Source organism: Pteronotus mesoamericanus, unplaced genomic scaffold (assembly GCF_021234165.1).
Source record: "Pteronotus mesoamericanus isolate MK-2021 breed Mesoamerican mustached bat unplaced genomic scaffold, CSHL_Meso_final contig_50, whole genome shotgun sequence".
In the NCBI taxonomy this organism is placed as follows: domain Eukaryota; kingdom Metazoa; phylum Chordata; class Mammalia; order Chiroptera; family Mormoopidae; genus Pteronotus; species Pteronotus mesoamericanus.
In genome coordinates, this window is record NW_026555186.1 from 394,763 (window position 1) to 408,404 (window position 13,642).

Consider the following 13,642-nt stretch of genomic DNA (forward strand, 5'->3'; position numbering starts at 1 on the left):
GTATACTCCTATTGTTAGGTTCTGAATGAAAATCTGAGTTGTCAAACATTTATTCTGATCCCCAAATAATTCTGTGCTGTAATGTGCAGGGTCAGATACCCAAGCTAGATTTATTGATATGTTCATGCAAATACATATTTCATTAAAGTTGGAGAGTACTGATAATACTTGAATATTGTTTTAAAGAATCAATACCAACATTCTTGCCTATACTTAAGTAATGATTGTCTTTGAATCTCGCATTTACTTCTGGGTTCAATTTATTTAAACTTGAAACATATCGCCTAGTACTTATTCAAAAGGAAGTTTTACTCTGAGCACCCAGGAAATTGAACTATTTTAATTTGATTTCCTTAAATTAAAAAAAAAAGTCTAAAATGTTTATTTTCATCAGAATTCTATTAAGAAGGCTGAAACAGTTTATTTGCTTACTAAATATCATGCTGAAAGTTGTCTTTGCTCCAACATTCTGAAGATATTATTCCATTGTTTACTGACATCAGTTGTTAATGGAAAGTTTGTTTTTAGTTTAAATACTATTCCATTGTAATTATCTATCTTTGGTCCTTTTTCCTTTGTTTTAGATTCTGCAGTTTTAATGTTATGTTTCAGATGTGAGTTCATTTTTAGTTCATTCATCTATTCTGTTTGCACTTAAAAGTTTTGTTATCACTTTTGAAAATTTATACTTTTTTAAATTAGATTATTGCATCTACCCTATTTTTTTTCTTTCTAAACTCATATTAGATGTATGTTCCAGCTTCTCATTTTAGTCCAACTCTCATCACCTATCTTATATTTTACCTCTCTTATTTTCTCTTTGCTGTATTATGGATATTTTTCCCCAATACATGTTAATTAAATTCCTCAAAGTTCAATTTAAAATGTTTAAAATCAAATATTATTTTTTAAAATTAAAGTAACTGTGTTTATCATTTATAGCAGTACTTTTTGTTTATTTTTCAAACTTTCTTGATATTTTAATGGTATCCTAGGCCTCCTTATTTTAAAATAATTTTTTCTATAGTCTATGTAATAGTTTTATCCTCAAAAGCTACATAAAGATGAATATATTTTCTGTAGATGTTGGCTCTCATTTATGGTATAATAATCATTATTTTTTCTGAATTGTGAGTTTATTTCCAAGAAGTCTACATATATGGGTTTAGAAATGTGTTTTGAATTTGTGCCTTCTCTAAAATGATTTGCATTAGCTTTTGCTTAAACATATGGGTAAACCCCTCATAAGATTATATTTTATTGTCATTTCTTAACATGGGTTTCACCTCACTCGCTCATATATATTTGAAACTACAATAGTGGATTAAATGATCCAAAGTTAAGAATGGCTAGAGACAAGAATTTCCCCTCCTGAAAGTCAAGGAACATATAGCAAAGACTCATGGACAAAACCAAAGGGGAAGAGCTGAGGGAGAGAAGGTGGGAGGGGACAAGGGAAAGTGCTGAGGGGGAGGCAGAGACAAATGTATTTAAAATAAATAAATAAATAAGTAAATAAATCATTGCTACAAAAAAAAAAATAAAAGAATTTCCCCTCCTTTTAATTGCCTAAACATGTATCTACTCAATTTATTAATGCTAGGATTTTTTTTCCCCAAATCTAACTACTTCAAAAAATGTACAGAGGTTTGCAAATTTTGAAGTTTCAAACTTTAACCAGGCATCTCAGTTGCAACTGATGAACTGGTCTCTAACTTCAATATAAATTCGAAACCCTAAATGTCCAAATCAGAAATCCTTAGGAATACTGGTTTATCACCCTGTTTTTTAATTATCATTTTCTTTTGTCCTCCAGTTATCCACCTTATTTTTCATCAAGACATTATATGAACTCTCAGAAGTATTTTGTTGTTATTTTATTTAATTCAGAATTTCTATTGGTAAATATATCAATCTTAGTGAGAGAGAAAGATAAAGGGGAAAGAGAGAAGAAACAGAGAGAGAGAGAGAGAGAGAGAGAGAGAGAGAGAGATACAGAGAACAGTTTAAAATTTATGGCTGAGGAATCATTCTTGCAAGATCACAAGTCATTTCTTGCTCAGTTTTGCCAGAATTGCTTCTAAACTATTTTGTAACACATGATGATTATCCTATTATTAGAGAAGATATCAACCTATATTGACACGACAAGACATATACAATTTCATGTGTAGAAATAGACATAACTTATCCCCCTATGAAAGTCTAGGAAGAATTATGTAGAGATAATGAAGAAGAAAGGATATGATAACACAATAAAATAACAACACAAGGTGAGAGATTTTTTCATTGCATCATAAGGAAACTACTCCAATTATCTTGAAAATCAAACATCACTGCTTAGTCAGCAAGGTTGAGGACAATAACCTAGGTAAAAACAATGTTATATTTCAATTAAAGGCCAAGCATGCATCATAGCTATTTTTAAAATCCTAGTAGTGCAGCTAATAGTCTGAGAAGTTTCAAGATTTTAAAAATCCTCATTCAAATAAAATGACTAGCTTATGTGTACATCGAGGTAATATTAAAATAATTAATTGCTCTTTTTTCATTCAGTCCAAGCTAAACTATTACATCTTCCAAGTCAATATAGTATGTGAAATTAAAGTATTAAAAATTAATTTTCCATAATTACTCTTTATTGAAATAAATTATTTAGATTTAATTCTAATACTAATTTTCCTTTTGGATCATTGGTAAGTTATTTAATCCCTTTAAATAGACTAAAGATTCTACATGAGAAATAATTTGCCTCAGGACGAGAATGAGCTACTTCAGTATAGAGAACATTGAGAAGAGAAGAATTATAATTTAGTAAAGTCATTACAGATGGAGTATCATTATTTATATATCTTTTTAGCAGGTTCTTTTAAACTCAAATGATTCCATTAGTCTCTCCACGCATTAGTCTTTATTTCTAAAACAAATTTAAGATGTATTACTTTTAAAAAAAAACAAAGCGATGCTGTTCCCCCTGTTTTTATTAGTTGAAGACTGTGCAGTTTGAATTATTTACTGAAAACTGGTTAGACAGAGTTTAAAAAAATACAATAAAAATGTCTTTCTTTCTATTTCAAAGATAGATCTAAGATAGACCACATTTTAAAAAGTATATTTCGGAATAATTTTTCCTTCCCAGTTGCAACCAGTGCATGCAATTCATTCTCTTATTGATTTACCTTATCAACTGGTGATAGTTGACTCCAGGGAATCACACAACTGAAGATTATTATTGAGAAGAACAGACAGTTTCCTAGATGAGACAAATACTAACTCTCTTAATCCTGCAACTAAGTAAAATATTTTTAAGAAAAAATGCCTGCAACAGAAAGAAGACACTGTAAATAACATTAATTTAAACTTTCTACTGCTCATTTCTATAACAGTTGTGTTTAAAGACATTGATAATTATCATTTGGTAGTTTATATCATTAAATATATACATCTGGACTGTTATGAAAGGGAGAGACTTTTTGAGAATGCCTTGTGTGACTACTCTAAAAAGATTCTGTACTTTTCCCTCCATCTTTATTAAGTTAAATATGATGAAATAAAATTACATATATTTAAGTTGTCCAAATAAAACACTTGATGTTTTGATATACATATACTTTGTAAGATAATCACCTTACTCCCCTAATTATTGTATTTATCACCAAAGCCATGAGTAAATTTACAGATTACACTTGATTTAATTTTGCTAATCTAACTACAGGTCTAATCACCATATTAGTGACTTACAGAAATATAGTGGTCTTGATAATTACATGCAATTTACAAATGAAAGCTGTCTACTTGCCTTAAGACAAAAAAATAATTTTATACAATATTGTTAAGAAAATGTCTTTCTCCTTGGATATTTAAAACATCAAATATACATGTATGCAGTTAAATCATCATTGACTTTAAGTCTCAAACACAAGAAAGTTTCAAATTATAAATATGAGTTTAATATATGTCACTTTTGATACAAAACCAGGATTTACTTATAAAATGAAAATGATACATCTTTAGCTATGGTTTGTGATTTATGTTTTTAGTGAATTGGGGTGTTTTCCTAAAATAGCATTATATGTATAACTGTAAATATGTATAACTGTAACTGAGGCAAATAATATATAATATATAATCCTGAAAACTTAAATATTCATTTTACTCCACACAGAAAAAGTTAAAAATTATGTATTGTCTTTTTGTCTTAAATGATGTCTTACATAATATTTCTTTGAAACTTTGGTCAATTTAAAATTTAGGAGGCAATAATGGAAGAAAAGCATTTATCTGGGATAAAAAGAATTGCAATTTGGGAAGTAGAGACGCAGGCAGAAACCCCATAACTGTGATGCTCCCTCCACCCCAACAGGGGAGAGGCTCAGGCTTTTTATGGGAAAATGGAAGGAGGATGAAGTAAATTGTATTAAAAAAATAGAGGGATTCATTGGTTCTAGATGAAGTAAAGTCAAATTTGTCCTTTATAGATTAAGATTTGGTTATCTGGCTAAAGGTTAGATTTGTACTTCATTGATTATTTATCATTTTGGTCATTGGCCTAGTCACCCAATCTTCAGTCCTTAAAAATAAGATATTCTCATGCTTACTGACTTCTTGCAACGTCGGCAGTTTGGTCTAGATGGAAAGGTAAAGGAAAGAAACTGTGCAGGGCAGTTCCTCTGACATGGCTATTCTGACTCCACTTTAGTATGGCTCCAATCACGTCATCTTTCACACCTTAAACTTAGGAGGTTGTACCTTAGGCAACAGACTCATCTATGAAATAGAGAAAGGAGATTCATGAGATGAAAAACAAGGAAATGGTAATTTGTCTTAAGATAAATCATATTTATTTTTTATTCTCTGTGATTACTAAACTATTTTTATATTTATACTAATTTTGGAGGTCATAGGTTTACTATCTTAATTCTAGTGATTAGACAATATGTGTAACATATTGTAAAAGGAGAAATTATCTTTTTAACAAATCAACCAGTTTCAAATTTAGTTTACTAGTGAGTTTTCCCTCCTCTCGAGATGGATAATTCTAGCTGAAAAAATAAAACTGAGTTTCTGAAACTGCAAAGCTAAAGGCTAGATCTTAAAATACCATGGTAAGTTTAATAAACTAAAAATTATAATTTGATCCTGCTAATAAATACAATGAAATACAGTGAGACAAAACAATAGTTAGTGTAATATTTATGAAAAGACTAAGAGCAGTCAATTTTCTTTTGTATTTTTTAATAAAAAAGATATTAAGTAAAGAAACATGAAACTTTAAAGAAATAATTTTGTAAAAAGTATGTCATACTAAAATATTTATTTTCTCCTTTATAATATTCTAGAAAAATTTACATTTCTCAAAATCTAATATACTGAAATGCACTGTAAAATGTAGTGCCATTGTGGATATCTATTTTTGCAGATAGAATTTTAATTCAATTTTATTAGTATATATAAAGGATATTTTTAGAAAGCCACAAAGTTTAAAAGATGATAAAAATAGAACTGCTTTTTTCTCTTTAAAAGAGCTCACTTTATTTTATTAATTCTAAGTAGATTACAGATAATTATTTATGGGTACATGTATGAAGGAAAATCTTTACTGCTCATTTCTTGGTTTGCTATTATTATAAACCCCCCAGCAGATTAATTGTCATTCAAAACTTAAAATGCTAGTGACTAAACAATACCTTACTGCCCCAATTCTTTTGGGCATGAAACAGGTATAATAAATAGAGGAAATAAGTGAGAACAGTTAAAAATTTCTGCCATATATGATTTGACTTATCTGTACAACCTACATAACCAATTCCTGCGCGCGCGCGTGCGCGCGCGGGTGTGTGTGTGTTAGTTTAGTTCAGAGGAATAGGGTGATAAACAAACAATAATGACTGCCTCAATTTGCAGTCATGTCTCTGGTCACATCAGCACACTGGTTCATAGAGGAACTGCTCACGAATAGCCTCTTCTGTTCACTTCTGTAAGTAAAGGATATTCACTCCTTTTGAATTGTTTAAAGGTTCCCAGCTGTCTGTGGGAAATGTATGAGTGTTATGAGTCTGACAGTGAAGTCTTCTCATTGTCCCCTACTCTCCTACCTTTCTAGGCTCCATTAATTCCAAACCTGAGCCTACAAGGTGGTTACCAGTTCCTGAGACAATTGTGTCATGCTGGGATAAACATCATTGTTGTCAAGGATTGTAGAGTGTTTATTTATTTAAGTTTAGTAGTGAGGTTTTCCAAGAATCCTATCTTCTCTGTGCTTGCCTTTACTAGTATGGAAACACTGTCCCTTTGTTGACTGTCAGACAAAATTAAGGCATTTCTTTAGTATGGTGATAATTGGATTCCTTGCATCCAATCTAGTTCCCCAGAAAAGAGAACTCAAGAAATCAAGCTGTTGAGGACATAATAAAGATTAACTGCACTCTTCTTGGATAATTCACTTTTTTGGCTGAATCTATAACTGGATCCCTAAGTTCCTGACCGTCTTTGCATCTGTGATATCCGAAAGGAGGCTTCTATTTTTTACAGTATGTTTATTACCTTTTCAAAATAATTTTTGATTTCTTGCTTAGTCTAAGTGGTCAGAAAAATGACTAACATGTCCCACCCTTTCGTGCCACTTTTCCATCAGTGACCCTCTTCGAACTATCCATAACTGGTATTTTCATTGAGTTGATTTTAGGGGTTGCTTTATTCCTTTAAAATATAGTGAATTTATTGAACAATTTCTATTTTGTCTAATAACTGTTTGGATTATATATAATTTTTAAAAAATTTATTGAATTTTGGGAAGAAGACAACTTGAGATACACTCCCTTAACAATATTTTAGGTGTACAATGCAATTCTGTTGATCATAGATACAATACAAATACTGCATAATGCAGTATTGTATTGTATTGTATTGTATCTTTTTGTGACTGGCTCCTTTGTCAATTTTTATATTTCTTTCTCCTCCTTTCGCTTTTTTTGAGGTGATAGATTCTTGTCTGTTGGGTTATTCTATATTTATTTATAGTTACTGTTTATAATTTGTTCATACTATGCCTAGTAATAAACTCAGAATTTATCGTGTATATTTAAATTAGCAAAATTGAAATTTAAACCTTTCTCCTCAGTAATAAAAATGTTAGACTACTTTGACTCTGATAACCTTCATCCAAATATCTTTTTTTTAACTCTAACTTTTTATTATCTTTTAGTTCAGTTTGTGTAATAATCTGTATCTGTGAAAGATTTCAAATCTATTGAATAAAAGGCTTTGCTTATGATTTATAAAGCAAACCAAAAAATAACTTGTTGAAGGGGCAGCATTTAGTAAATTAAATAATATAGTTCTTGGAGAAATCTGTAACTGATGTAAATTTGATTGAGAAAAATAAACTGTATTAGGTTCCTATGCAGATTTATACAACAATTAAGTGCAGAAAAACACAACAAAATACCCTTTCCCTGATCATAAGAGAACCATGTATTTTTGCAAGTAAGCTATTACATTTACAGCACCAAAACACTTAACAAAAATTTCTTATTTTTAAGAAAAAGTATGTTTTCTCATTTTCCATTCTTGGCATGAATTTTAATTCTTTCCAGTGGAACCAAAACCTCCTGAACCTTTTGGTGCCATCCAAAACTCAAACTTCCTCTATTTCTGGATCAAAAATCTGTTCACAAATGAGCTGTGCAATCCGGTCAACTTCAAAAATATCTTACTGTTTTTGGTCAGTGCTTGAGTTAAGTTATCCTCATACAATATCTAGTCTTCTCATTTTGTAACAAGATGGGACAGACAATAGGCTATCCCATCTAACAACTAGGAGGCCGACACCAGGGGTCATACAAAATGAAAGGTTTGAATAGGAAAAGGGTGGGGCAAGGAAGCTATTAACACAAGAAAATAAAGGATTATCCTTGGGCCTGAACTACTTTTCTTTGGGGGAAGATAATGGGAATGATTTTTATCACAAAGATTACCCAAAGCAAGATGGAGAGGGTCCACCTGACAGATCACCTTACTGGTGTTTGATTAAAATTATGTTTCTGCAAGAGGTTGAAACTTTATTTAGATCAGATAGTAAATGTATCACGGGCTTTTAGCATGAGCAGTGTCATTTTGGGCCAGAGGTTTTTTTTCTATAACAGTACAATTCTACAGATGTGGATTTTATTAGACCAGATGACTTGTTTCTTTCTCTCATGGCATTTAAATTCAAGATATGGAAATTCTTTATCTATCTTTTACCCTTGAAGGATAATTTTGCTGAATAATGACTACTAGTTCATTTTTGTTTTTTTTTCTTTTAATGATATCAATCTTAAGTCTGTGTGCCTGATGCTTCAAAAGACAAAAACTCAAAACATCAAAGTTTGGAGTAAAAAATGATTTGTTGAATCTTGGTGCCAACCAAGAAGATGGGAGCCCTGATAGTTCCTAAATATATCTTAAGAAAGTATAGAGTTCAGGATTATTTTATGTCCAGGGGAGGGAAAATAAGAGGGGCTGCTTTTGTAAAAACTCAAACCCCAAGAAGAATTCCTTTAATGATTAGCATGTCTGAAGCAGAAACCATTAGGAGAAAGGTCATGGGAGCAATGCAGACTCAGACAAGTGGAGTCAGAGAGACCTTCCATTTCATTCAGTTATATCAACACTTCAGTGCTCCGCTCTACTCTTTTTACTTGCATGGCCTCTATCAACAAGTCTATTGTAATTCTTATCCTTGATTCTAGATAGGTTATAAACCTATATATGCACAAATTTCTTATTCTACACTTTTATCAGTGTTTGGATCAATTAATTAATGCTACTCTAAAATTGTGAATCCTTGGTATTTGACTCTATTTACTTGTTTAAGTCTATATTAGATATTGGATTTTTGTTTCCCTAAATTCATAAATAAAGCAATTAAAACCTTTGAGATGCCTTAAACCTTAAACAAATGAAGTCAGCAAATTCAGTCTTACAATATACCTTTAAATGAGATGGTTTGTATTATATCTATGTTTATAATGACAATCTGTTAAAACAACTTTTAGCAAAAAAATTGTTTGAAAGCATCTTACACATTTACAAATATAAAAAACAGATTTGACAGCTTGTCAGTTACATTATTTTGTTTTAAGTGTGCGTATTCTGTTTACTTGCGGATTTTCATATGTTATACTTGAGAACATAGTAGATATGTGGGTTAATGGATTAGTCATTATGTAATCAATCACAGCTTTCATAATCCAAAACTCTTGATTGAAAGGATAGTTATTTTGGAGCATCAGGCTCCCTAAATAATAGTTTTTTAAAATATTTACAGCATACCTAAGTCAGAAAGTGATTATGTAATTATAATCAGAGGGTTAAATGCACGTCTTTAATAGAAAGTTATTTGGCCTAAATAATTTCAATAATAATTATAATTTGGCCTAAAATTTCAATAATTTGTTTTAATGTCCAATACTCATGACATTTTTCAACATATTTAAAAATATTCTTTCAGCCCTGGCTGGTGTGGCTCAGTTGATTGGGTGCTGTCCTGCCAACCACAAGGTTGCAGGTTTGATTCCTGGACAGGGTACATTCCTAGGTTGCGGGTTAGGTTCAAGTCAGGATGCATACAAAAAGCAAGTAATCCATGTTTCTCTCTCACATCAATGTTTCTCTCCTTCTCTCTATACCTTCTCCCCCTTCCTCTCTCACTAAAAACAATGAAAAAATCTTCTCACTTTAGAATTTTTAAAAAAATTTCAAATAATCATTTTCTCACTGTATATATTACAGCATTAAACATTGTGTCTGCATGATATGTTGTGTACATTCCTAATGTGTTTCAGCATTTATTCATAAACTTATAAACTAATGTAATAGAGCAGTCTCTTTAGCATGTCCTGCAATGCTGGTTTGGTGGAAGTGTACTCTTTTAGCCTTCTTCTGTCGGGGAAACTCCTTATTTCACCTTCCATTTTAATTGAGAACTTTGCTGGGTAGAGTAGTCTTCCTTGAAGGCCTTTGTTTTTCATTATTTGAAATATTTCTTGCCATTCCCTTCTGGCATGTAGTGTTTCTGTTGAGAAATCAGCTGCTAGCTTTACTGGAGCTCCCTTGTATGTTACTTCCTGTTTCTCCTTTGCTGTCTTTAAAATTCTGTCTTTGTCTTTAAAATTTAGCATTTTAATTATTATGTGTCTTGGAGTAGGCCTCTTTGGGTTCATCTTGATTTTAACTCTCTGTGCTTCCTGAACTTGAGTGTCTTTTCTCCTTTCCAGGTTAAGGAAGTTTTCTGTCATTTTTTCAAACAGGTTTTCTGTCCTTTGCTCCTTTTTCTTCTCCTTCTGGTATTCCTATGATTCAAATGTTGTTGTGTTTCAAGTGGATCAAAAAACTGTGGTCCATTTACACAATGGAAATCTATGCCACAGAAAGGAAGACGGAACTTCTACCTTTCAGGACAGCATGGATGGAACTGGATAGGATTATGCTAAGTGAAATGAGCCAGGTGGTGAAAGATGAATACCATCTCACCTACAAGTGGAACCTAATCAACAAAACAAACAAGCAAGCAAAATAGAACCAGAGACGTGGAAATAATGAACAAACTGACAGTAATCAGAGGAGAGGACAAAGGGGGAAAACAGGGAAAAGAAGGGGAAGAGTCATCATGTAACATGTATAAAGGATCCATGGACAAAGACAACCAGGGAGGAGAGGATCGAATGGACAAAGAAAATGTGGGAGGTGTGGGTGGGTAGGATGGGGGAGAGAAATGGGGGAAATGGGGACAACTGTAATTGTACAACAATAAAAACATAAAAATGATAATGATAAAGTTTTTGCCCAATAAATGATTCCTGCTTAAAAAACTAATTAAATAGAAATTTTTAAGATGATTACTGTGTGTATTTCTAATTTTGTTCCAACCCCACAGAAATAGTGAGAACATATTTCCACAAATTATTAAGCTTAATTTCAGGTGCTTTAAGAATTAACTAGTTATTAGTTGTGAAATTATTTTCAAAAGAAAAATTTTCTGTAGTATTTGAACTCATATAAAGTATTAGAACAAGTGGTTTTAAATTTTTTTTCAGTTGATATATTTTGCTGAAACATCTGTGACTTTATTTATCTTCTTTTATTTAATAAAATAAAAATATTGAGCATAACAGTAGGCCAGATAGTGCATTACAGACTGAGGTTAAAACTAAATTTTAAATGCAAAATTAAAAACCTATACTCTAGCTTCTTACTAATCTTTAGACAAGATAAACATTCAAATAATGGAGTAAGGGGCCAATTGCTGCCTTGAGAAAAATACACATAAATTGTTGAAAGTGTACATAGTCTGAGTGGTTACTTCTCCTCGAAATTTTACTACCTGTTAATTTTTCACCACATGAGTTTCTGAATCTCATCCCTGATGGGTAGTGTCCATTAATTTTATTCTTAGATGCCCAAGAGAAGTGACACCCCACCATAATTAATGCCACTAGATTGTGAGTAAAAACATAGACAACTCCAACAATAGCCTTTTGCTTTGAAATGAAAATATTGGGCTGTACAAATAATCTTAAAATACTACAAGTTAATACTACAAGATTTTACTACAAGTTAAGAAAATCAAGTGCAATTCCTCTGCACTTACACATTCTATATTTTGATTGTAACTTTTCCAATAAAAAACTAAATACTTATGTACAATTTTAGGAATGTTTGACATTTCCAAATTTAAAAAGAACCCCTTGCATTTATTTTAACAACTACATATTTAATTATACAATGAACTTTTTGTTACAGTTTAGCTCTACATCCTAATCTTCTTAGAATATTTAAGTAGTGAATTATAATTTGTAAGAATTCTTTAAGTACCAAATAATGCACTTTTATAATTTGAGTCAATATTAAAATATAGGCACAGCACATTTTTAATTTTATAAGTAAAACTCAGACATATTGCTTAATTTTGTTTCAAAATCACCCTCAATATATACTATAAACAAACTAAATTCAATATATTGAATGGGTATCAAAGGGAAAACTAAGAAGATTTATATTCCTTTTTAAGTATATATTTTCATTTATAATACATTTAGAAAAACAATTAATGTACTCTATCTAATGAGTTTAAATATGTACTCTTATCCTCAGTATTTAAATTTAACATCAGAAGTATTATCCCTTTAGGAAAAAAATAGTAAATAAAAAGTAAATATTTTATTTGTTAAACTTACTTATTTAAACTCAATCTTTGTTGTGTTTTTTTCCAGCTACCATTTACTCCCTTTATTCTATCCTCTGCTCAGCAATCACCACACTGTTTCCATGTCCATGAGATCTCTTTCTTTTCCTACAATCCCTCCACCCCCTAACCTCCAACCCTACTAGCTGCCATCCTGCTCTCCATCTATGAGTCTTCCCCGCTTTTCCTTGTAAGTTCAGTTTGTTCATCAGATTCCACACATGAGAAAAATTATATGGTATTCGTCGTTCACTGGCAGGCTTATTTCACTGAGCATAATGTTCTCCGGGTCCACTCATACTATCGCAAAGGTTAAAATTTTCTTCTATTTTATAGCCAAGTGGTATTCCATTGTGTAAATATCCATAGTTGCTTTATCCATCCATCCATTGATAGACACTTGGGCTGCTAGATGAGTGGATAAAACAACTGTGGTACATTTTCACAATGGAATACTACTCAGCCAGAAAGAAGAAAAGTTTACCCTCTGTGACAGCAAGGATGAAACTGGAGAACATTTTGCTAAGTGAAATAAGCCTGTCAGTGAAAGACAAATACCATATGATCTCACTTGTATATGGGATCTAATGAACAAAATGAACTAATGAGCAAAATAAAGAGACTCATAAATAGAGAGCAAGGTGACAATTCTGAGGTGGGGATAAGGTTAGGGGGTGAAAGGATTGAACAACAAAGAAAAAGTACTCATGGACATAAATAGCAGTGTGGTGATTGCTGGGGGAGGTATGTGGGTGGAGGTGGAAGAGGGTGTATGGGGAATAAGTGGTAATGGAAATAATACAGTAAGTATAAACTAAAAAATAAAAATTATTACAGTTAATCAAAAATATTACATTGTAAAGGAAAATTTTCTGTTATAGTTAAACTTATCCTAGGGATATTAAAACTGACTGTATAGTTTCATCACAGCTAGAGTTAATCACCTGAAACTGCAAAACAGCCATCAACTCTCAATAACCCTGGGATTTCAGGTCTTTACTAGAACTAGTTTAATTCACTTTCTTAACCAATGGAAAGCAGGACTTTGTTTTTATAAATTGCCTATAGGCCCATGAATTTTTTTGTTTTTTCTTTAATAAATATCTAGGAATATTTCCTGGATCATAAGTCATGTGTAGGTAACTTATAAGGAAGTGCAAAATATTTTCCAAAGTGCCTATTATATTTTACTTTTGCAGCAATTATATGTGACTGATATTTGTTATTGTTAGTCTTTTTCATGTTAGCCGTTCTAGTGAATGTGTAATAGTATCTCAGTACAGTTTCAAAATGTATTTTCTTATTGACTAATGGTATTGAGTATTTTTTTTTCTCTAACTACTGGGTTCTATCTATCTTCTTTGTGAATTATTTGCTGAAATATTTTGTTCTTTTTTTAAAATTAGTTGAGCTGTC